This window comes from Eucyclogobius newberryi, unplaced genomic scaffold (assembly GCF_026437365.1).
Source record: "Eucyclogobius newberryi isolate DKJ021-1_F unplaced genomic scaffold, fEucNew1.0.hap1 SCAF_1, whole genome shotgun sequence".
Classification (NCBI taxonomy): domain Eukaryota; kingdom Metazoa; phylum Chordata; class Actinopteri; order Gobiiformes; family Gobiidae; genus Eucyclogobius; species Eucyclogobius newberryi.
In genome coordinates, this window is record NW_027315723.1 from 44641075 (window position 1) to 44666389 (window position 25315).

The window sequence follows — 25315 nt, forward strand, 5'->3', positions numbered from 1 at the left end:
ATGAACTCCTGATGACGTTGATTTAGAGACTACAGATGTCCGCTGAACACTTTATGATGCGTGGATATTTGACAGTCATGCTTTTGCTATGTTTGGTCTTGAGAACGGCAGTCCTGTTCAAAGCCTAATCTGAAGAATGCAGCGCCTGTCCAGGTCAAATGAATATCTTCCTCTTTATGATAAATAGCCCTTATTATTGACAGTGCTAACAGATTGGAACTTTGTGTAGTCACACACAATTTCTAATATTTAATTTCTTTCTATTAATTTGTGCTATTTTATTCTTATTTGTTAGGAGGTTTTTTTAGGATCCCTACTAGCTGCACCCAAAAAGCAGGTTTATCTTCCTTGTTTCCAATAAAAAAAAAATACTGCATAACTATACATATTATAATATCATATTTTTTTGTGATTTAGTGATTTTTGTTTTTGTTGTCAACTTTTTAAATTAACAAATATGCAACACTTCAGACAAGTATTCTTGTTTTTTTAGAAGGGACAAAATCAATTGCTTTTTTGCATTTGTTGAGTGTTTGAGTAATTATTATGATTATAATAATTATATTTCATTATTTGAAATATTAATACTCTGTGTGATTTTTCAAAACATGTACATGACAATCTGCTACTTGTTACTGTGAAATGTCACTATGAGGAGGAGGGCTTATCAGTTGGTCAATGCCAACTTTTTGTATGTAAATGTAAAATTGTGATTTTCTTATGTTATAGTTAAATAATATGTACCTGAAAACCCAATATACCCCTTTTAATGTTTGGACAATTTGCTAAATGAAACGATATAGATCAATGGAGGTTTTTTCTGTTTCCTCCTGTTAGCTCTCTCTTTCCTTTCCTTGTCTCGCTCTCTTTCTCCTCTCTCTCCTGTAGCTTGCTGCTCCTCCTACCTGCGGATTTAAGCCAAACCATTTGAGAAGTTCTTTCTAAACCTAGATCTTCGTATGCTCCAGTCTGCTGCAACAAAGAGGTAAGGCAAAGCATGTCTACCAACTATTTCTTGTTACAACTTGGCATCTCGTTTATATTAAAGAGATTATTGGAATAAATGTAACTGAGGCAAAGAAGCAAAATAGTGCATTTTTCTCAGCACTGCAACATTCCTTCGTAAAAACTATATAAATGGAGCAGACAGAAGCAGCTACGGTTACTATCCCATGGAGTCCAAAGCCCAGACACAAGGGAGGGATACGACAAAATATATTTTACTAGTACTTTTGAAAGCCAATTTTGGAAAATTGAGGATTTGAAAAAGAATAATCTACTGTCTTCTGGAAAATTAACAAAGATATTTTGAGAGACTGTAAAGACAATCTTTGAATGGGTTGATTTTGTGGACTTTTATTTTATTTTAGATATTTTGGATCAATAATTTAAGAATGTCCTGCATTATTCAGTTTTTTATATTTCAAAGAGTTAAAATAATGTTTGCGACTGTAAACTAACTACATTGCATCTACAGAAGCACAGAAGAATGTAGCAATTTGTATCAAGCTAAAACGATAAACTTGCAAAGCTTTGTAGCGCCACAATCATTAGAATGAATCTGGTTAAGGTGTAAGGTCTTTAAAAAATTACATTTGCTGATGTGCAAGGAAAGCTTTTTAAGGCTATGGAGAGGACTTGAAGCTTGAAGTACTCAGTTACATTTAGCTGTTACTTTTAATTTGAAATAAAATCTAAATAGTCTCTTATTTGAATACAATTTTTGATTCATGTCTTCACTTCCCACTGTGAGTATGTCCGGACACTTAGTCTTACAATTACTTACTTGGACCACTTTGTACTTCTACTTGATTAATATTCGTTTTAAGTACACACTTTTACAATTGGGTACATTCTTAAGATACTCTACTCACCTCTGATGCAGGCGATGGACACATATTGAAGATTGAGGAAAAGTACTTTTTCTCTCTTTAACCATTGTTCCCTCATCAAGAACATACATTGAGTTGTATTAGCTTTATTTATTTACTCCTGTTTGATGAATCCTGTTTAGTTAGTCCTACACTTTGGTCCTAAGTTTTCCGTTTTGTGACATCATAGGTCCATAAATCATCACCAGACACAATTACTCTACAAGTCTGTGGCTGCATTAGCATGTAATTCCCTCTGCAGCCAGAGGATAGCGCTCTAAGTCATGCATGCTTTTTGCAGACTAATTGTTTTATTTTCTAAAACATGAGACGCTAAAGCAAGAGTATTTGTCATTTGATGAGGAAACATATGATAGTTGAAAGATATATTTTGAAATTTTTCAAGTGGATTTTTACTCGATCCAACAAACCTGTGTTGATTTAAAATTGTTAATGAATTGTTAATGAACAAAATGTATGCTTTTGTATTAGAGCAAACTGTGAATACAGGTGAAAGAAATACCTGTAGAATTATTGGTATTATTGTTGGTTCTGTATAAAAACAGCAAATAATTTGCCTTTTATTTAAGCATGAAGAAATAATGGACAAATTGTTTAAGATATTTTTAGCCAAAAATAGATTAAGTTAATAGCAGTTTTTCTTTTATGTTTCTTATAGTACATCAAAATATCAAAATTGAGTGTCCTTACCATGGGCGGGGATGCATTTCATGGAATCAGGTCACCTCCAGAAATGTACATAGTGTAACTTTAACGATTACCCTAACCCCTAAATTAAGTAGTTACTAATAAACCGTTTCATTTCAATCCGTTCATTATTAAAGATTGTGTATGCGTTACTACTTTGTTAAATACATTTGCTAACTAAGGTGTAGTTATTATAAAGTTGTACCTAATTATTAAAATTACACAAGAGGTAAAAAATAATACTAATATTACGTAGTAATGCATTAACATCTGCATGGCGACAAGCCTCACATATACCAGAAAAGCTACATTTCCCACTGAAATACACAGAGCCAGTACTGCGCTCAAGCGCACATACAGTACGTTCTGCTGAGCTGCCTCGCATTGATGCGAGGCAAACGAGAATGTTTGAGGAAGTTTACATTTTGTCGTGCAAACATCATTTCATGTAAAGTTGAGCCCATTCACAGTGAGAATGCATGTTTTTCAAGGTGTATTGAGAAATAAAAACAACTGTAATTGGGGGAAAAAAACAAGACAAATAAGTTTAATGCCATACAGAGGAATATTCCTGGAAAAGCATCAACATCTCCACGGAGACGAGCAGGCAGCAAGCACTCAGAACACAGTCTTGCAAGGATAAAACATCAGCACGCACAGGGATGGAACCACTGACCTACAGGTTGTTGGGCAAAGCTGAGCTACTTGCCCACATGTGTTTTATTCCAGTTCAAATGTTTAGTGAATTTTTTTACTTGATTTTGGCAGCAGCACGTTATTTGTGAATGTGGATTTTTGGATTTTCTGCTGTTTGTATAGTTTAAAGTTTTAAAATTGGCATTGTGTATCTTAGTTGTAAAAACATATCTCAGTCATAAAAAAGAGCAGATGTATGGCTCTGTGTCTGTCTAAATCTAAACTTTGACTGGAGTTATTGTGCCTGTAAATATACTGCGATGCACTGTAGGGAGAGCAGAGTTTTTATGACGCTCCTGTAAAATGCATCAGCCATCAGGGCCCATAATGCTTTACGAACGCTGTAAATTAAAATGGTAAATAATGCATTAATTTGAACAGATTTTGGCGAAATCTGTCAAAGTGATTTTTCCAACAACTTTCCAACAATTTGATTTGTTATTAATAGTAGTCAGTTCACAGTGCAAACTATAAACATGTCCAGGACCATTAACATTTGAGAGAAAACATCTGAGAAGAAATCTGAACTGCTATAATAAAAGAATCCAATGCATTTCAGAACATGTTTGAACAGGGTAGGAGGTTTTAGACGGAATAAGACCTCATGGAGACACAGGGGAGTTTAGTTATGGTAGTTCAATAATTCCTTGATATAGCACTCCGACAGCTGATTGATTACATATGTTAAGCAGTTATGAATGGAAACGAGCCAGAAGCTTTGCTTTTGCAGTTTATTTTTGTCATTAAATCATGCCGTAAATATCAGTACATCAGTACATAAATGATCAACCCTTACCTGGCAGGTATGCTTTTAAAGAGTATAGATCTAATTAACTTTTTACCTTCTAATATCACCGAAAATGCAGCTGTGCGTGAGAAATATACGTTACTTACTTATTACAAAACCCTGTATCTATAACTTTTCCTGATATTGACAGTTAAAATGATGTGATCTTAATAAAACAGTGAAAACATGTACTCCAATTAATGTGAGCCTGATGTTCATAACAGAGGCTGATTCACTTATGTCAATGTAATAAATAATTGAAAATAATTAGCTCAACTTCTGTTTGTGATAACTGCAGGGAGGAAATTGAGGTTGAGGAAAGTTGTAAAGAGCATTACATAGGTGAGACAAAACAGCCACTGCACAAAAGGCTGTATCAGTACAGACGGCACGCAAATTCAGGATTACTGAGTGCTGTGCATCATCAGCTCAAAGCCACAAACCACTCTTTAGAAGAAAATGAGGTGAACATTCTAAGCAGGGAGAAAATATGGTTTGAAAGAGGCCATTTTTGTACAGAAAAAAACAAAACAGAAATGGAGGTTTAAGGTTCAATCTTCCGGCAGTGTACAACAGCATATTGTAGCCATCAGCCCTGGCCGTTCTGATGCTAATCATGGACTCTGACTCTCATTACTCTTTGAAAATAAAGAATATTGGTTTCAGGTCAAACTCACAGTGTAAACAAAAACAAGAATAAAAACAGGGCAGGCTATTATCAGGACTCAGAGTAGAATAAGTATCCAAGGTCTCAGATTAGATCCGCAAATTGAGAATGACTCTCGGATGAGCGTCGAAACGTCTTGTTTAACATTGTCCAGATGACTAAAACAAAATCTTTTTAAAAATGTAAACATTTTTTTTTTTTTTTTTTACAAGTAAACAAAGATTTTCCTCACCAGTTTGTCACTAAATATCTAATTTCCATCTGAATTCCCTCAACTAAATTACAGGAATAAATAATCCAGTGGAAACAAAACACATTCAACAATAAGATCATTTCACAGAGTTCGCTCTGACCCTAATACACTCACACACATCTCATTCAACAAGTTTTACATAAACTAAAGGAGTATACATGACCAGATCAGATTAGATTTGCATTATTAAAACAGTCCATAAAATACATATCACAAAACATAGCCAACTCATTTTGTCATGTGGAGAAGTAATAATTATTCATGTAAGTGTACAATTACATAATACACACACATTTCCGCAGCATGTGGTGTTGCATGTCATAAAACGGTTAACAAAAGGTGCTACATTAGGTGTATTATAAGCGTAAGAATGTTTAATTGTTAATTATGACAAGTTTGATTATTCCATAGCCACTTTTTAAGTTCCACAGAGAATGTTGAATAGATTGTTTGACTTTTTTGTTCAGGAGGAAGATTGTTCCGCTCCTATATTGCTTTATCGGAGAAGCCTGTTAGTGCAAATGTAGTTTTCCCTTTTGGAATGTCACATTGGCCCCTGGTGGAATCCCGTGTGGCTCTGAAAGTCACTACAGATGTGAACTGAACAAAGTGCTGAAGAGATGCAAGTGCACTATTACTTAGAATTCAATATACTATTCAAATTTTGGCTAGTTTATGTATGTTGTCAAAGTTTAGCTGACATGGTATCCGTTCTAGGGTTTTTAAGGCTTGTTTATGAAGAGATTTCATTGGCTCTAACATATTTTTCTTTCCTGCTTCATTTTGCATGCCTATACATAATAACATATTATTCATATAGGCCTATATTGTGTTTCTATAGATAGATCTTCAGTCTTTGTTGAATCTAAAAGTAGCTTGCAGGCTTAAAAAGTGCGGGCAGCATACCTGTTCTAGGCCTATATCAGACTGCGGAAAATACCCCAATATTTCAGCCAGAAGCTTCCAGTTGGGGGGTTTTCCTTTTCCCCTTTGCTTTTTGTTATATTCTTTTATATTTCATATTGCAATATTTTCTAAAGAATCATTAACATATTTGACCCATTTCAAACGGCGGGCATGAATTCATTTTAAGCCATATGGAAAAATGCCCTCTTTTAGTTTTAGAGCACCTAAACCCCCCCTTCTGGCTGTCCTCCGCCGTGCGCTGCTCCCGCCGCGCGAGTGAGTGACAAACGATAGAACTTCAGATCAACACTACTTTGAGCCTAAATCAAATCAAATCAATTTATTTTTGTAAGGCCCAAAATCACAACAACAGTTGCCTCTTAGGGCCACAGGGAGAAATTAATCAATAATGTCTGTGGTGGCGATGAAGTCAGACAATGTCTGTGGTGGCGAGGGACGATGTCCCAGGGTCCTCTGTCCTTAGACTCTCCTTCTCGGCCAGAAAAAACTACAAAAAAAAACCCTTTGGGAAAAAAAAGTAGAAACCTGGAGGAGTTCCAGTAAAGGAGAGATCCGACTCTCACAGACGGACACGAGGAGACTGGAGCTGGACCCACTCTTCAGGCAGATGAGGGACCGTCTGAGTCGAGCTGGACCCACTCTTCAGGCAGATGAGGGACCGTCTGAGTCGAGCTGGACCCACTCTTCAGGCAGATGAGGGACCGTCTGAGTCGAGCTGGACCCACTCTTCAGGCAGATGAGGGACCGTCGGAGTCGAGCTGGAGCCACTCTTCAGGCAGATGAGGGACCGTCGGAGGCGAGCTGGACCCACTCTTCAGGCAGATGAGGGACCGTCCACACAGGGCAGGGACCACTTCACCAAGAGAGGGGCATCTGGGTCCACAGGTCCTCAGGAGTGAGAGAAAGAAAAAGAAGGCGGTGAACAGTTTGCAAGTGGAATTAAAAAATAAATATTGTTTGATAGCATAAGTAGTCAGAAGAAGAGGATAGTGCTCAAGCTGTCATACTTCCCCCAGCATAGTTGCTCCTAGGGCAGCATAGCTAAAGCTGTGGGTTTATGTTTCTCTTCCTAACTGGTCTGACCATAAGCGATTTCGAAGAGGAACGTTTTAAGCCTGGACTTAAATGAAGAGACTGTGTCAGCATATTTAACATGGGTCGGGAGCTGATTCCATAACACAGGAGCTTGGTAGCTAAACGCTCTACCTCCTACAGTACTTTTAGAGACTCTTGGGACCACCAGAAGGCCGGCATTCTGAGAACGAAGAGCTCTGTTTGGATGATATGGTTCTATAGCATCTTTGAGGTAGGATGGGGCCATGTCATTTATGGCTTTGTAGGTCAGGAGTAGAATTTTAAATTTGATTCTAAACTCGACGGGGAGCCAGTGAAGAGACTCCAGCACTGGCGTAATGTGTTCTCTTCTTTTTGTTCCTGTTAGTAATCTTGCTGCTGCATTTTGAACCAGTTGAAAGCTTTTTATGGAGCTTTTAGGACACGCTGCAAGCAGGGAGTTAAAGAAATAAAGTGAGTTAAAGAAATAAAGGGAGTTAAAGAAATAAAACTGGTGTTAATTCTACAGCATGCGCAGAACAGATATGTCTATAGATCTATATATATGTATAAAAGTCTATGTCCATCGCGCTCTTATTTCCGGGTTTCTCGGTATCGGCTAGAACTTCTCTCCGTTTATTTTCCCGGTTGCTGCATCAACTGCCACATAAACCTTCACCATTGTGATAATAGTAAAGAGTGCGATATCATTAATGACGTTTTGGGCCTCTTTGAGCCGTGTTTCGTCGTAAATCGAAGCAGAAAATCTCCGGTTTAGAATAGGCTTGCATGGAGAGACACGGGTTAGCCTGGCGGAGCCAGCGCGGAGCCGGGGGGAAGGGGGCGGGAGGCGGTAGGGGAATGGAGAGGGGGGAGGGGGGATGATGACGCGTGCTTGCCCTTATGACGCGGTCCTGCACCCACCCCCCCGTCAGTTTAGAGATTCGAGGAAAGGATATAGTCTGTACTATAGCTAAAAACTGCGGGAATCAATCAAAAAAACACTCTGGTATGAAGCACAAATAGCAATGTAAGAAGGTTAAAAGCTCTGAAAAGTCGATTTTGCGTGTTATGGGACCTTTAAGAACAAGATTCTGGTTGTGGCCCACCAAATGACAAAGTTATTAAATATATTGAAATAACAGAACATAAAGACTTGAAACGCTATCTAGGTGTACCGAGGGGCGTGCAGCGCATGACACAGCGGTGCATGCGCTGTGTAGAGCCTGGACATTAGGCTGGTCTGAGTAGGAGTTCTGTTTTGGTGTAGCTCTGGTTTAGGACAGGACATAGACTCTGAGTCTGAGCTTTGCTGTCCGATGGTCAATCTTTTTCTGTAATGATCTTTTTTATACAAATGTATATTTTTAGGTATATTTTTAGCAGAACAGAGTGTCCATCAAGTCCATCCACACCATAGTCCTTCACAACTTTGTGGTCGGTGAGACAGAGACCACAAGATGAGAGCAGCTCCTTCAGATCTAACTGGGTTGTGAAAACTACTTGGAAGAGGGGCAAAACTTATTCCCTTGCCAAAACGTTTGTCCAGTCGATAGAAAACTTTAAATTGCATGATATAACTTTTTTGGAGGAGGGCCACCTTTACTCCATGGAGATTATTACATTGCCTGTAATGGTCCAGACTGTGGCATTAAACTTTTTTGTTCTGCAATATTAAAATTAAATAATTTAAATAATAACATTTTATATTTAAAAAAAAACAAAACATTAAAGGTCCCATATCATGCAAAATCGACTCTCCAGAGCTTTTAACCTTCTTACCTTCTTACTCTTGCTATTGGTGCCTCATATATGTGCCCGAAAGTGTTTTTTTTAATTCCTGCAGTTTTTAGCGAGTTCAGTCTATATCCTCGGATCTGCAGGCGGACGGGGCCTACCCACAGCAACGCGTCATAATCACCGCATGGCCCCCATTCTCCCCACCCCCCTCTCCCTTCCCCCGCCTCAGCGCCTAGGGGAAAAGGGGGAGGGGGGGGGGGGGGGGGGTGACGCGGGCACAGCTTGATTTGCTCACCGTGTCTTCTTGGAGAAAATGTGTTTTCGGCTGTAAATATGTATCTAAACTGTTTAATTTGCCGAAAGAGGACACAGTACGTGGAAGGTGACTGGAGTTTATTTCGGGTGTTTTTGCCCACAACGTGGAAGAGAGCCACCGCGGTGAAGTTAGTTTCAGCGCGAGAGCTGTAAGTACTAAAGCTACATGTACACGTGCGACTCACGCACATTTCCTGACGAGGCATTTGTTATTACATTGTTTTGTGATGTTTTTAATTTATTATGATGACTGTGCAAGTGCTTGAAATGTGATTATTGCTTTTATTCTTTGATAACTTGGCATTCCTGTGTGCTGCTGTGTAGCGGTGCCCGGGAGGCGAATATTTTTTTCGTTCATAACTTCGGGCACTCAGCCAATCAGAAGGCGAGCAGCTTCTGGGTGGGAGTTGACTTAAAATCTGGTCTCCTCCCACCCAGAATAGATCGAATCTCAAACCAAGCCGTTTGCATTTCCGGGTTTGTGATCGGGGTCCAAGGTATGGGTGATACTTCATAACGATTATGTTATGGGTGTTGGGTGTCACAACACTTATTATTATCAAATATACCCCTAGGGTAGACTATGAAAGAGGAAAAATAGCATAATAAGGGATCTTTAAAAACATGAATTCATCCTGCCCCAGTGTTCTTTCACTTATGTTCAAGTTACCTATTTGTCTGGTCGCAGTAAACTACATCATGTTGTTTTAATGTTGGCACCAAAAGCGTTTAAATGTTTCAATGTATAATTATACAAATTAAACTGAATGGATTTTTAAAAAAAGTAACTGTATTTCTGTTAAAGGGATTAGTATATGGAACAAGTTGGATTACCAACTAAAAAAAAATCATACTCAAGAGATGCCTATTCAAGGTTTAAAACATAATTTTTGGAAAACTATACAACTCTGGAACGATATTGTTTGTATAAAGAGTAATCTATAGAGTCTGTTTTGTTCGATTGATTCTGATATGCTGCTTTTCTTGGAAATCTGCACTTTAAAGTTAAATAGGGTTGGGCATTACAAGTATTTTTTACTTCAGCCTCAACCCGGTCGCGCCTCTAGTATGATTTTTATGTCCATTCTTGTTAAGCTGTAAAATTACAGGATAAACCTCTAATACTACTACTAGTAATAAATACTGCCGGATTTTTAATGTTCTTTTATTTCCATTTTAAAAATCCAATTGGTACAATGACAGATACATTAAAGTAAATATCTAATTAAAACAACAACAACAACAACAAGTGTATCTAATGATATTTAACAAATAACACATTTAAAATCTCACTGGAATAACAACACCAAGTGAATACCTAATTAGAAAAATCAAATAGATCTAATGACTATTAACACATACAATTGCACACATTTGCATAGGTGCAATAGAGTGTTGGGCAGGTTGAAGCCCTGACACAATTTCTAAGGTATCTTAAGAGGTCCATGAGTCCATGAATATTTTAAGAGGTCCATGAGTTTTTTTAAGTCATCATACCTGATTGTCACACATTGACAGGTGCAGATGCAAGAGTGAGGTCGATGTTAAAAGAGAGAAGACAAGATCCATACATATTTGAAATCGATCACGTTTAAACAACTCAAATTGTCCACATATGGAATTTGCTTGGCACCACATTATGATTTAAGCCAAACATGCAACTGTCTGACGCGACTGAATTTCACATCTCCAAAGAAGGGGGTTGTCAGTGGAGCTGAAATGACACCCAGTTTTCCAGGGTTGATCAGGGAAATAAAGTCTGCTTTGAGTTTCTCTGATTTCTGTAGTTTTAAATAGTTTTTGCCAACATGAACGACCACAGAAGACACAGACGGGTGATGCTGCAGGATGTTTGGAGCGGTGGTGTTTATATCTTGCTCAAGGGCACCAGTATGACAGCAGGTATAGCCCTTTCCCACCCGCACGTCTTTCACGATGGATGATCCCAGGATGAGTGCTGTGGGTTTCTGTGTGTGGCCCAGTGCCAAACTTGGGCATGGCTCCCTGCTGGAACCAGCAGCACGACTCCGAGTTCCCACTTTGAGCCAATTAGGAGGGTCACCGGGTCTCGGAGGCTTTGGTGGAGAAGCTCGCTGTGTCTGCAAAATGGGCTCTTGTGGCAGTAGCGTGGGTCCCACCGAGGACCACTGCCGGATCATGGTCGTCCCAAATTCACACAGCACAGATAGTCTTTGCTCCAGCTCGGTCACCTGCTGGCTCTAGACCACGCACGCTACTCTCACAGTCAGATGAGGAGTTGAGCGACGGCATCCTAGTTTGATCTAGTCTTAGTAGTTAAAAACATACAAATCCAGATATCCAGCGGTTAAAAAGATAAAAACATAATAAAACACTGTTACAGGCTGTACACAATATAAAACGTATCCTTAAAATGTATAAAATTGACAGTTTGGGGAGCTCCATCTTTCGAGCAACCGAGATTGAATTTGGTCTAGTTTGATTAAGATTGCAGTACATTGCTTGTCCCATATTTTAAAAATCAGCTTGTTGTTTTCTAAGTTTTCAGGATAATAATTCATAACATTTTGATATACTGTCATCGTTGTTTGGTAAAGAGCATTTTATTAACTATTCCCTATGAGGTTATCTTTTTAATTTCCTGTTGCATTTCTTGGCATGATTTGCCTCCATCAATTTTAGTTTTTCTTGCTGATCATTTAGCTTTGTCTCAATTTGTTTCTTTTTTGCCGAGGCAATAACTATAGTTTTTACTCTCAAAACTGCTTGAACAGCATGCCAGAGGGTGAGAACTTTGTTCAAAGGCATTCAGTTTGAAATCAATATTGCAACTTTCCTCTTGTGTTTGCCCCTGTTAGATGTTTTATGACAAAATGTTGTTAGTTTTTTCATGTTCTATGTTGCTTTAACGCAGTGCTTTTCAATTATTTTCTGTTACGCCCCCCCACCAAGAAGAAAACTATTTGCGCCCCCCCACTCCCCACCGTGACTATAAATAAAATAATTTTATAAAATTGTTATAAGTACATCTCTGCATAACATTTTATCCTTATTAACATTAAAGAAAAGAAAAGAAAAGTAAAACTTACAAAGAATAACTTTATTAAATCTTGTTTTAAGTCTGCAACAGAAAAGATTTTAAGTGCATCAATGCCTGAAATAAAAAAAATAAAAAAAATCCTTGTTTAAACTGTAAACATGTTTGACCAACTAATTGCACCATTGCCAAAATTAAATAAAATCAATAAATAATATTTAATAATATAACTAATTTATATTCAGTTCAGCAACATTAACTCAGGAGCACAATATACAAAACACTTAAACCTACAAAACAAAAATGATTTTTTTATCAAAATGAGGAGGAAGTCAGGATCAATGGCTACAATGAGCACGTTTTGCAGTGCACAGCTTTTCGAAGCGAGGTTTGAAGCATGATAGTGCAACTCTCAGCTCCTGCTCAATGTTTAGCTGGGACCTGTACTTGGTCTTCAGTGCAGCAACAGCAGAGAAGCCAATCTCACAAAGGTTAGATGTTGCAAAAGGAAGCAGAATGCTTATAGCTTTCTCCCCTAAGAGTGGATACTGCCTCTCTACACTCAGCCAGAATGCACTGAGTGTCTGTGACGTGAACCTCAGTCTCAATGTGTCAGACGTCAGACGTCATGTCAATGAACTGGTCCTCTTCTGCAGAGCTGAAACCAGTTGGAGCTGGTGCACTGAAACATCATACTGGGAACTGTTTTCAGGGAAGTGCTTTTTAAAGAATCCCATCAGTGAAGAAATATGCTGCTTAATGTGTGGAATCACTGAGATAGCATCATAGTCATTAGTTTACACAAATTCATGCAGGTTCTCGAATGAATCAGTGTTTCCTTCATCAAGTTGCCTGCCACACATTGCAAGCTTTCGGGTGAAAGAGCTAATCTTGTCTGTGACCTGAGGGAGGTGTTTATCTTTCCCTTGAAGCTGTAGATTCAGTTAATTTAGCTTTCCAAATATGTCACTCAGGTAGGCCAGTTTTCCCAGGAAGTTCTAATCACAATTTTTTTCTGCCACTTCATACTTGTGCTCCTGCTCCAAAAACACACTTATTTGCTCTCTTAGCTCAAAGACTCGGGACAAGACTTTTCCTCGTGACAACCACCTTGCTTCACTTTGATAGAGCACAGCTTGATGTTCAGCTCCCATCTCCTTGCAGATGGCGAAAAGAGAAGACTCTTTTTTTTTAGTGGTCTGGTCTTTATAAAATTGACTACACCTATGAGGTCAGTCATAACCTCACTTAATTCAGGGGAAAGTTGCCTGGATGCAAATGCTTCTCTGTGTATAATACGGTGTGTCCACTCAGTGTGAGGTGAGGCTGTCTTGATGAGTGCCCTAAGTCCTTTTCTATTCCCTGCCATGGTTTGTGCACCATCACTGCAAATACCAATGCAGTTCTCCCACTTTAGCCCATTCTCGGTCAAAAAGGAGTCCAGAATTTTGAATAGCTCTTCAGCTGTGGCTCTGTCTCTGACATATTTACAAAAAAGTAGATCCTCACACAGGGAGTTTGACAAGTGAAAACATGCATAAGCAATAAACAGGCAGTCTTTGTTGCTGTCAGTTGCTTCACCGGCAAAACGTTTGTCTTTGAGTTTATCTACCAGCTGTTCTTGAAGATCGTTAGCAATGTCATCTATACGTCTGGCGACAGTGTCATTGGACAGAGGGATAGTTTTTAGTTTTGCTGCACTGGCGTCGTCAAGCATGACAGAGACCATGTTAATGACTAATGCTGCAGGCCGTATCAGCTCCTCTGCTATGGTGTGGGGCTTTTTGCACTGCGCAATTGGGTACGCCACCTTATATGATGCTAACAGCGCTCGATGGTTTACTGAAGTAGCCTTCACAAAGAGGGATGACTGTTGGCAATATTCAGCATGTTTTCGCTGAAAAAACTCTAGCGGCTTATCTGCGTGATTGGGGTGTAATGTATTTAGTGACGCGCTAATTTATTTGGCTTCATGCTGTCCGCTGCGAGCATTTTTAAGATAAGATAAGATAATCCTTTATTGTCCACATATGGGGAAATTCCATTGTTGCAACGCCGGTAGATACAGCGGTAGATACAGAGGAAAAGAACAGAGAACTTATAGGAAGTTTGAAAAACTTTTTAGACACAGCAAACACATCGGTCTTTCCTCTTCTCCAACTGTAGTCACAGTGAAGCCAAGCGCTAAATACGCTTTCGGGTGACTTTCTTTTGTCTCATTATCTTTGTCTCTCTCCGCTTTTCTTTTCATCCCATTTAAAAACTTTTTTATGTTGGGGGTTGTTATGTTGAATAACGGAGGCTATAGACAGAACGCAGTCGGAGCTTTCTGTTTACTCAACACTGCTAACCAAGGCAAACCTGTTTTCTTGTAAGTCGTAAAATGTTGCACTGTCGCAAACATGACAGAAGTAACAATGAGCGCCACTTCCAGCTACTGTAGTGGATGCGCAATTACACTTTATACTAGTACGGCCAAAAAAAAGCCTGTTCTCCAGGGTCACGCGCGCCCCCCCAAAGTATCACACCACGCGTGGGGGGGCTATTTGATAAGGACTGCTTTAACGTGTTTCTTGTTAAAACTTTTTTTTTTCCTTTCTCATTTTTAGCAATATTTTTGATCGTTCGAGAGGGTTCAGTATGCCACGAACGTGATGCTTCTCACAACACTTCGATGCCATTGGATTGACTGCATTGATTTTGCTACAGCTAATTTTCCACTGTTATAAAACTCTCTGGTCAAACAATACATATAAAAACAAGAACCACAGAAACCCAAAACATGATCATATATAAGATAATAGAGAGGAGGGAAATCCATTCCTAATGAAGGGCCCTCCTGACAGTCTCCCCAGCTGTTCCTGGCTCCAATCCCCACAAAAACTTCCCACAAATCCAATCACCACATTTGGTACTCTAATTAGCGGATGTAATCACACATTTTATGAGCTGACAGCCAGCATGGATCATAAAGTCTCATGTCAAAAACAAATAAATCTTTCCACATTCTTTCTTTTCAAATTACAGGAAAGTATTACCATGTGACCGGAACCTGAACTCACATACCCCAAGCCAGTGGTTCCAACTCTTGTTGTTGGTCAGTTTTCTGTGATTTGCACCTTCCTGAGCAGTACTTCTGTCTCTCCTGGAGTTCTGAGCACCTGTTTTTTTGAGGGAACCACAACTCCAGTGTCAGGTATAATATCCGGTATCACGTTCAGTATTTACCCTATCTGGAGTAGAGACTGTTTCTCCAAGCAGTTGAGGAGCATCTGGATCAGGGGTGGGCAAACTTTTTGACTCGAGGGCCACATTGGGTTCTAAAAGAGGGGCCTGGCCAGGAAAATATGGATGGTGTGTTTGTGTGAACTAATGAATTACTATAAATTACACGCAAGATTTGACCTGTAACTTGTAACAAAGCAAACAAATGCAAGGCTCAATGTACAAATTGTTTTCCAAATGCATTAAATAATGATTGATTTAATTACATTTCAGTTGAATAAACACAGCAGGAAAACTGACCTTCAATTTCAGTGGGAACAGTGTTGTTGATCTCCCTGTTTTGCAGTGCATCAAAGTCTGGTGTAAGTTTTGTTGTAACTGTTGTAACTTTTAGTATAACTTGGACAAGCTTGGCGGGCCGGATTGAAAGGCCCAACGGGCCGGATGTGGCCCGCGGGCCGTAGTTTGCCCACCCCTGATCTGGATCCACAGGTCATCGATGTACCTGTTCCATTCACCACGGGGACGTGAGAGGAAAAGAAAATGCAATGAATAGATTGCGATTGAAATTAAATATGAAATATTGTTGATAAGAAAAGTAGTCAGAAGCAGAGGATAGTGCTCAAACTGTCATACTTCCCCCAGTATAGTTGCTTCTAGGGCAGCATAGCTGGGACACTGTAGGTTTTTATTTCTGTTCCTAACTGGCCTGGCCATAAGCTATTTCAAAGAGGAATGTTTAAAGCCTGTCAGTGTTGTGTTACTTTTACTAAAGTAACTTAAAGAGTACTAATGAATGGAACAGAAATAAGTAATGAAACAAAAAAACAAATAAACAGCCAGTGGCAACACCTGTAAATTCTTAATATGCATACTTTTATTTTGTATGCTAGTATTATAAATGCAGTAGATGTGTAGTAAATATATAGATTATGTAATGCAGGAACAAAAGGGATTACATAGTCTGAAATGTTTACAGGTGATGTTGTGTTAATGGCGATTACAAGTGTATTGCTGCTGTTTAGTCATTGTGATGTGTTAGCACAGCCCCTGAGCCTAGTTATGCAGTGTGTGCACCGCGACATGAACTACCACAGCTCTTCACTGCCCACAGCCCCCATCTGGAACCACTCAAACATCCATGTGATTATTTTCAAAGCTGGAGCTGAAGGTGATGGAAGAGTAGCAGCTCATCCTCAAACGGAGCTCTTTTGGGAGACTGTCATCGACCAAGGCCCAGGGAGCTGTGGAGAGGGAACAAAAGTGGTTGAATTGGTATGTTGAATTACAAGATGTGTAGTCAGAAAATATACATACATTTATAAAAAAAAGGGATGGGTTTCTGTGCTGGAGGAATGCAGTGGTTCAGGGGAAAAAGAGAAAAATTATTGGAGTACGGTATCACATTTATGGAACATTTAACCATGTTTGAATTTAGTTTCCTCAGTAGTGGGAAGGATCAAAAGTACCAAAGTACTGTACAAAGTACAAAGTAAGTAAAATGTTATGGTATTTGTCATTTACTAAACCCCTTGACGTCTGAATTATTTTCCGAATACTAAAAAAACATTTGAATCTTGGTTTTTACTTAACCAGGGCCGGCCCAAGCCTTCAGGGGGCCCTAAGCGAAATTTTCCTTGGGGGCCCCTCACCACATCTTCAGAATCAGTTTTATTGTCATTGACAGGGAACAATTCACAAACTGGGAACTTGATTTGACGCAAACAAAGTGCACCAAAATGCCAGGGCATCTGTTTGCCATCTTGGTTAGTTAATAATCAGCACCTCACAAGCTCAAATATTGATGACTCAAATGCCACAACGCAGCTTGCTATTCTGCTGACATCATCTCTACTCTCTGTATAAATAACACGCCTCTCAGAGATGTTACAAATGCATTTGTAGTGGTGTTAAGGATCTACAGACACATTCAACAGAGGTGTCTGGGGGCGCTCCCCCAGAGATTTTCAGACCTTTTTCATGTATTCTGGTGCATTTTAATGTGGTCCAACCGGCTAAAGTAAGATTCAAATGTTGAGGTTGTAATGCTATAAAATGATAATGAGATGAAACTGTGCCAGGAGAAAGTGACTAAAGCCAGTTATTAATACATTTGTATACTTAATTACGCAATAACATTTTTATTTATTTATTTATATTTTACTGCTCCCTACTGTTCTTTCTTGCCAAAGTGACAAAGCAAGTTATATTAAATTAAACAAATGACAAAAGCATTGATTGATTAACAATTAACACTGATAAAACAACACAGTGCTAAAAGGTTAATTCCCAAGATCCATACCTAACTGTTTTTTTATTTTTGTTTAACCATAATTAGGCTATAGAAACACAATGTAGGCTTTCATTAATAGCCTAATGTTGTTTATCATTTACAAATGTGCGATATAAAAAGGAGAGAGAAAATCTGCTATTCAACTAGACCATTTAATATAGTTGAGTATTTTGAAAATAAAATATAGTGGCCACAACTACGCTAACGATAGAAGGTTGAGCTTAACCAAAACTTCCTCTCTCCTCCTTCCTCTGCATAACACAGCGCGCACTTGGGCGCTTTCTGGCGCTTTTAGGCACTTTCTGGAGCTTTGCGCCACGCTTCGGTGCTTTCCGGAGCTTCCCAGCACGCTCGCGATCGACGTATTGCCCAATGGGATGTAGCAGCCCACTATAGTGGATAGTGACTGTGTTACCTCTTCCCAAAACTGTTTGACAGGGGTGCAGTGCAAGGTTGCGTGGATATAGTGTCTACATCTTTCTGAGTGCAATGTGTGCAAATCTCTGATGTGAATCCCATTTTAGCAAATCTGTAACCCGTGAAATGTGTTCTGTGAAGTGTTTTGTATTGTATTAATTATAAGTTGGCATTTTTGGACATGAGATATATATTTTTACAGATTTGGTTCCAGAAGTTAGACTCCCATTTTATTGAAGGCTTATTATTTTATTGAAGGCATATGGTCTGAGATGGCTTTGAAATGATTTTGTATATTTTGGTGAGAAGTTTCTTTGGAGAAGATATATTATTCAAGTCTGATATGGCAGGCGGGAGTTCTAAATTTGTTGGTCTGGTGTTGTGTGAAATGTTGTTAAGTTGTTTTGAAAAATATCTTTAATATGTGTGATACCCTTTTCAGCCCATGTGGGGAAGTTGAGTATTTTTTTATTGCTTAAGAAGTTCAGGGTTGTTCCAAAGTGGGGTGAAGTTAGATGGGGCATATGTGGAATTTGTTACTTGGTGAAATTTCCACCGGGCTGTCAGAGTGGAGGTGATGGTTATTGCATTAAAGCATGTGTGTCGTCTTATTGATTTGGTGAGAAATGGGATGTCTGCTACATTTAGTTCTATGCATAATGATTGTTCTATTTCTAGCCATATAATATCAGATTGGGTGGGGTGAGTCCATTTGTAAATGTATTGTAGTTGGTTAGCCAATGAGTAATATTGAACATTTGGTGATTCTACTCCTTGAGCTTTGTTTTTCTATAGTGTACTAAGTTTAATCCTTGGTGTTTTATTTTTCCAATAGAAGTGAGTGATAATGGAATCTAGAGATTTAAACCAGGTGATCATTGAGAATAAATAGTTTATTTTTGGTAAAATTTTCATTTTTATTGCTGCTATACTGCCAATTATGGAGAGGGGAAGGTTAAGCCATCGAAGTAAGTCTTCTTCTATTGTCTCTGACAGCCTGGAGGAAATCTTGATACCTAGGTAAGTGATGTGATCATAGCATAGGAATGGGTGACTGGTGGGATCCCACATCCCAGTTAGTTTTATGTAGTGGGAGGATGGATGATTTATTCCAATTAATTGCATAATCTGAAATCTTTGAAAAAGATTGAATTGTTTTGATTATTTCTTGAACAGATGTATGAGGTTCTTGTATAAATAGGAGAATATCGTCTGCATATAGTGAGATTTTATGGGCTTGTGTTGTTTCAATACCTTTGATTGATGGGTTCAGGCGGATCGCTGCTGCTAGGGGTTCAGTAAAAATTGTGAAAAGAGACGGAAAGAGTGGACATCCTTGGCTTGTCTCCCTGTGTAGTGTGAAGCTGTGATGTTAGTCCATTGGTTGTGACTGTGGCAGATCTGTATAGAATCTTGATCCAGTTAATAAATGACTCTCCAAAGTCAAATCTTTATAGTGTGGTGAATAGAAATTTCCAGTTGACCTTATCGAAAGCTTTTTCTGTATCTAATGTGGCGATGAGTGTGTCTTTCTATTGTAGTGATGAGTAATGCATTAAATTGTATAATCTGCAGGTGACACTAGAAATCTTACATGCAAATAATCCATCAGAAACCATCCATTAAGAACTGAGAAAAAAATTATTCCTTGCTCAATGAAATAATAAACAAAAGAAACCAGTTCCTTATTCACAAACTCCGTCACGAGAATTTCCATCACAGCAATAAATCCGGGAAAATATTTGGCTAATCAAATCAAAAGAAATACAGAAAAAACAACAATAACCTCTTTTAGGAACTCAGCGGGGAAGCTAACCAATTCACCAAATGAGATGAACAACACTTTTCAAGAATACTACTCAAAATTACACTCATCTGATCTGGACCAAAATCAAGAAGACATAAACCAATTCCTCGATGACACCCTCCAGCCAAAACTCAACCCGGAAACAAGTCAACACTCTCGAAATGCCAATGACTACTGAGAACTACACTCCGCCCTGAGTCAAATGCAAAATAATAAAGCACCAGGACCGGATGACTTCCCTGCTGAGTTCTATAAGCATTTTTGCTCAACCATATTCCCACTATTCACTAGAACAATAACAGAAATTAAACAAAACGCTGCATTCCCACCCCACATGAACACAGCCCTAATGTCACTCATTCCTACACGCAACAAAGACCACATACTCTAAATACATCTAATTACCGTCCCATCTCACTTATAAATGTTGACATCAAAATTATCAGTAAAGCACTATTTAAAAAGTTATACCACATATCATCCATCCTGATCCGACTGGCTTTATAAAAGGAAGACATGCATCCAACAATTTTTCTTCCAGTTGGACTTCTTTTTCCTTCTTCTTTTTATGGACTGAATATGAAATAATAAAGTAGCTGTCAAATTCTGGATCTTTTAAAAGAGATGTGTTGAAATGCCATCTGGTGGAGTGCTTCTGTATTGCAGGTATGTTCCATGTGAGAGTTACTGGTGAGTGGTCGCTAATATTGATGGGGTGAATTTTTGTTTCGATGAGATTTGGTATGATTGAATTACTGGTTAGAAAAAGATCAACGCGGGATTAAGTTTGGTGGACATTGGAGTAAAAAGTATATTCTTTGTCAAGTGGATGTTGTAGCCTCCAACTATCGCCAAGACCAAAATCACTTGGAGGATTGCATGCATTTGTTTGTATGTTTTGACCGGTCTACTGATGGATTGATGACAGTGTTATAATCTCCCCCTATAATTATAAGGGAGTTGTGAGAGAGAGGAGAAGAAATTAGAAAAAAAGGAGGGGTCATCAGAGTTTGGACCATACATTTTGAATTGGAATATTGTTCATTGAAATGTTAATGATTATAAAACGGCCTTCTGGATCTGAAATTGTTTTATTGTGGCTAAATCTAATTTTATTGTTTATTAAGATGCACACTCCTCTGTGTTTTGAGTTATAGTAGGATGAAAAACAGTGGTCAAAATGTTCAGTTTTTAAAGTGTTTTTGGGTTGTGAGAGGTGGGTTTCCTGTAATAAACATTTGTACTTTGTTCTTTTTTGTCTGTGAGCCAACTCGTCAAACAGTCCATGTTAAAATGTTTAATTGCATGAATTTATGACGGGCATTTCAAAATTACTCTGTGTGGGAATGTGTGTGCGTGTGTGTGTGCATACGTGTATGTGTGCGTGTGTGTGTGCTCTTGTAGGGCTACATTCCAAATGACAAACAACGTAGGACAAACATAGACGTTCAACAAAACATGTAAACAGTGAGCAAAAAGACTCATTCGGTGCATTTAGTGTAAAGTGAGGGTGCGTGGTGCAGGGGTTACCCCCCACGAGTCCGAAGGTTTGCTAGTCCGAAGGTTCACAAGTCCGAAGGTTTTAAAGGTTCACTAGTCCGAAGGTTCGCTAGTCCGAAAGTTCACTGGTCCGAAAGTTCACTAGTCCGAAGGTTTGCTAGTCCGAAAGTTCCTCATAGGCTAAAGTGAAGGTGCATAGACGGCATTGGGATGTAGTCAGTCTGTAAAATGCGCACGAAGCACGAAGACACGCACTGGGGCTCGTCACAATGTTTAGTGTACCAGCTGCTCACAGGTGGCACCGCAAGTTGTACTGTGTATATAAACAAGGGAACATCTGAATCATCCGCTTTATGCCCTCATTTGATCATGGGTATAGAAATACGCGTGATCCGATGTGGAAATTGGTCATTGAGTCCGTAATGAGTCCCTTTGAGCTGCCTGCCTTGTCGCTGAACCTGTTCTTTTTGCTTGAAATGTTCAAATTTTACGATGATGGTTCTAAGTCAGGTAGAGTTGGAAAGTTTTTGTCCTAAACAATGTACGCGGTGGAAGGTGATGTGCTCGACGGTCTCTGGTTTGAGTTGATTAACCATGAAGTCCTTAACAGATTTTTGGGGTCGCCGGTGGATGGTTCTGGAATGCCGGTGAAGATTAGATGCTCTCATGCTGCGTGACTGTAGATCCAGGATGGTTTCTTGCATTAATTTGTTTTCGGCGGTGAGTTGAGTAGTTACGGTGGAGAGTTTGGCGGTGAGTGTGTCCATGGAGCTTTTTATTGATTTGTTTTCTTGTGCGAGTGAATCGACTGTATTCCAGGCTATGACGAAGGTTTTGGAATTCTTTATGGAGTACTTCGATGAGTGAAAGTCTGGCATCCAAGTTGGATAAGCGCGTGTTTATTTCTCCGAACAGTAGTTTGTTTTTGGAGGAGTTGGTGGTGGTGATGAAGAAGAGGAATCAGTTGCGGTGGGTGAGTCTGAAGTGTGCAGCTTTTTTGCTTTGCGTGGTCCCATTGTGTCAATTGTAGCATTCGTCGATGTAATCCTCCAGGTGGTCCAAGTCTGAGCGGTAATACAGGTCTTGATCGGGTGTTGTTCTGTCGAAGAAAGGAAAAAATACCGTGAAAGTTTGTTTTTCCTAGCCTGGCAAGAGTGTTGCGTTCACAGCGGCATCACCTTGCGTTCACCTCAAATCACATCTCTACCATCCAGAATTCGGAGTTGAATTTAAAAATTAAATTTTATTCTAAATACATTTCTTGAATTCTTAGATGTATATATAATAATATATATATCTAGCACCAGCGGCACCGCTTCTCCTCCGCTGCACGTCCGAACACCGGCTCCGCGCTCCCGCACCCGCCGCCCCGGAGGTCTGTACCTGGCCGAAGGTGTGGCCCCAGCCCGCCACAGGGGCAGAAACGGAGAGCGGGGCAGCGACACCACCGCCGCCGCCACCGCATGGAACCGAGCACGCCGCAGCTGCTACCTCTTCTTCCACTACATCCACACGGTAAAAGGGCGCTTCACCCGGAGAAAAGCAGCCCCATACAAATGAGGTACAGCCCGTTTCTCTGCTTTCCCACGCTCCGCAGACGGGGGCGATCTGGACACAAAACTGGACACAAATGCGTCTCGATTGGGCTAGAGCACCACCGGCGTCTGGTATGTTGACTGCCGCTTCTGTCCCAACGTCTTTGTTTTGTTAGTTGTTTCCATTCTTTTGTTTTGTTCCCGCGTCTCTGTGTTGTCTTCTGTCTACATATCCGTGTTCCTTCACTTCATCGGACATCGCTGCACCTGTCTATCACTCATCTCCTCCCCCATCGCCTGTACTATCTGCTGCGCTAGCCGCCAGCTAACAGCTGGATTAACACCTGCTGAGGCCCGTCATGGCATCGCGGGGCCTGCAGACAAGGTCTGGGGTAACCAACACCATTCACTCCACCAGCTTCAACACCCGGTCCACTGCTGCTTTCTCACAACTCTCTGCTCACCAGCTTCTAGCCACCGCCAACATACTAACTGGATTACTCTCATCTGCTGTTACGTTCCATCTCCTCCTCAGACTATCACTCCCGCGTCTCCAGGCCACCGCTCCACCTACACTGCTGCTGACCTTCACCTCCTCAACCATAACCACTGTCTCCTAGCTGCTGCTGCTGTTGCCTCTGCAGCTAGCTCAGCTGGGATCCTCCAACGATGGCTCACCTATCCCATCACTCTGGACTAGTTTTCGCCCCCCCCCCGTCACCCCCACCTGCCGCACTGCCAACCTCAGCAACCTCCGCCCCCCCACCCCTGTGCCCCCATCTCCCTTGCACTGCTGAACTGCCGCTCCCTCTCCAACAAAGCACCTGTTATATTTGAACTGCTACTGGACAATAACATTGATCTGCTTCTCCTCTGTGAAACATGGCAACAGCCCCTGGACTTGTATGCTCTCAACCAAGCCACTCCATCCAACTACAGTTACACTGCCAAACCCCGCCTCTCCGGGCGTGGGGGAGGTCTTGCTGTTATACATAAAAAATCTACATCCATCACTGAATTGAACCTCAACCTTCCATCCATCTCATCATTTGAATACCTTGCCTTCTTCCTCCCCAACTCTATCACAGCTATCCTAATCTATCGTCCCCCAAACCCCACCCCTCTTTTCTCACTGAATTGTCTGAACTCCTCACTATCGCATCCTCTCTCTCTGCCCACCTCCTACTCACTGGTGACTTCAACATCCACATTGACTGCCCCAACGCCCCACTGACGTCCGACTTCCTCTCTCTCCTGGACTGCTTCCATCTCACCCAATACATTGACTTCCCCACCCATACCAAAGGCCACACTCTGGACTTAGTTCGTTCCTCTTTCCTACCCATATCTAACCCCCACCCCCTCCCCTTCGCACTCTCTGATCATCTCTGCATCCTTTTCTCCGCCCCCCTACCCTCGCCCCACAACCCAAAAAAACGCACCATTACCTACCGCAATATCAAGTCAGTCAACCCTCTCACACTCTCCCAGCTCATATCCTCTGCTTTCCCCCCTGACTCCGCCCCCTCTTTCCCCGACGACTATGCTGCCTTGCTCAACACCACCCTCTCCGACTCCCTTGACTCCCTAGCCCCCTGGAAAACCTCCTATGTCTCATACATCAACCCCGCCCCCTGGTACACCCCTGAACTCCGCACCATGAAGCAGACTGGCCGCCAACTCGAACGACTCCTCAAAAGAACCTGCCTCACTGTCCACGCCGAAGCCTTCAAACTACACATCTCCTCCAAATCTGCCCATGTCTCCACCCTCATCAACAGCTCTCACCGGAGCCTCCGCACCCTGTTCTCCACCGTCAACAAGCTGCTCCAGCCACCGGACATCACTCCACCCTCCACCCCCAACCTCTGCAACTCTTTCCTCCTTGCCTTCAATGACAAAATTTCCAAAATCAACAGCTCCCTGACTGCCGTCTCCATCAACTCTATTCCATCCTCCTACAAAGGCTGCGCCAACTGGGTGTTGAGGGCTCTGCACTTGACTGGCTCACATCCTACCTCACCAACTATGAGGGGTCAAAGTAACAAAAATTCAATTGAACGTTCTGTGGTGTAAAACCTCGATCATTGAAAGTAAATGTGTTAATAATGTTCTTGTGAATCGTTTGACTTGGTTAATTTTGATGTACTAATCATGTAATCGCAATCAAATGTAATCGTTTGTATCATTTAATATTCGCGTCTACACCATTCAACAGTCAGGAGCATTCGCGTCTGCACCATTCATGTGTCCAGACCATTCGCGTCTGCACCTGTGAATTTTTGTTACTTCCGGTTTCTCAGAATACGGCAGGGGCAGATTTACGACAATTACCACTGTAGCCCAAAACAAGATCTTTAAAATTTAAACCCGATGCTCTTCACGGCAGCGTTTCTGTGCAATGCGCTTCTGTCAACGCAATTTTAAGGAACACTTTGAAGCAGCTCTGGTAAGTGCCCGAACTATTCTCAGTATTTTTTTATTTGTTGTTCGCATTCCAGTAAT

At 40.5% G+C, this 25315-nt stretch overlaps 1 protein-coding gene across 1 annotated transcript in view; it reads left to right on the forward strand.

The window, feature by feature from the left end:
• Positions 1–967: 967 nt before the first annotated feature.
• col8a1b (collagen, type VIII, alpha 1b) overlaps positions 968–25315 on the forward strand; it is a 35756-nt gene continuing 11408 nt past the window's right edge. Inside the window, exon 1 of the mRNA XM_072446932.1 lies at positions 968–985. The gene's annotated coding sequence lies outside the window, so the exon portion shown is untranslated. The remainder of the gene's footprint in view (positions 986–25315) is intronic.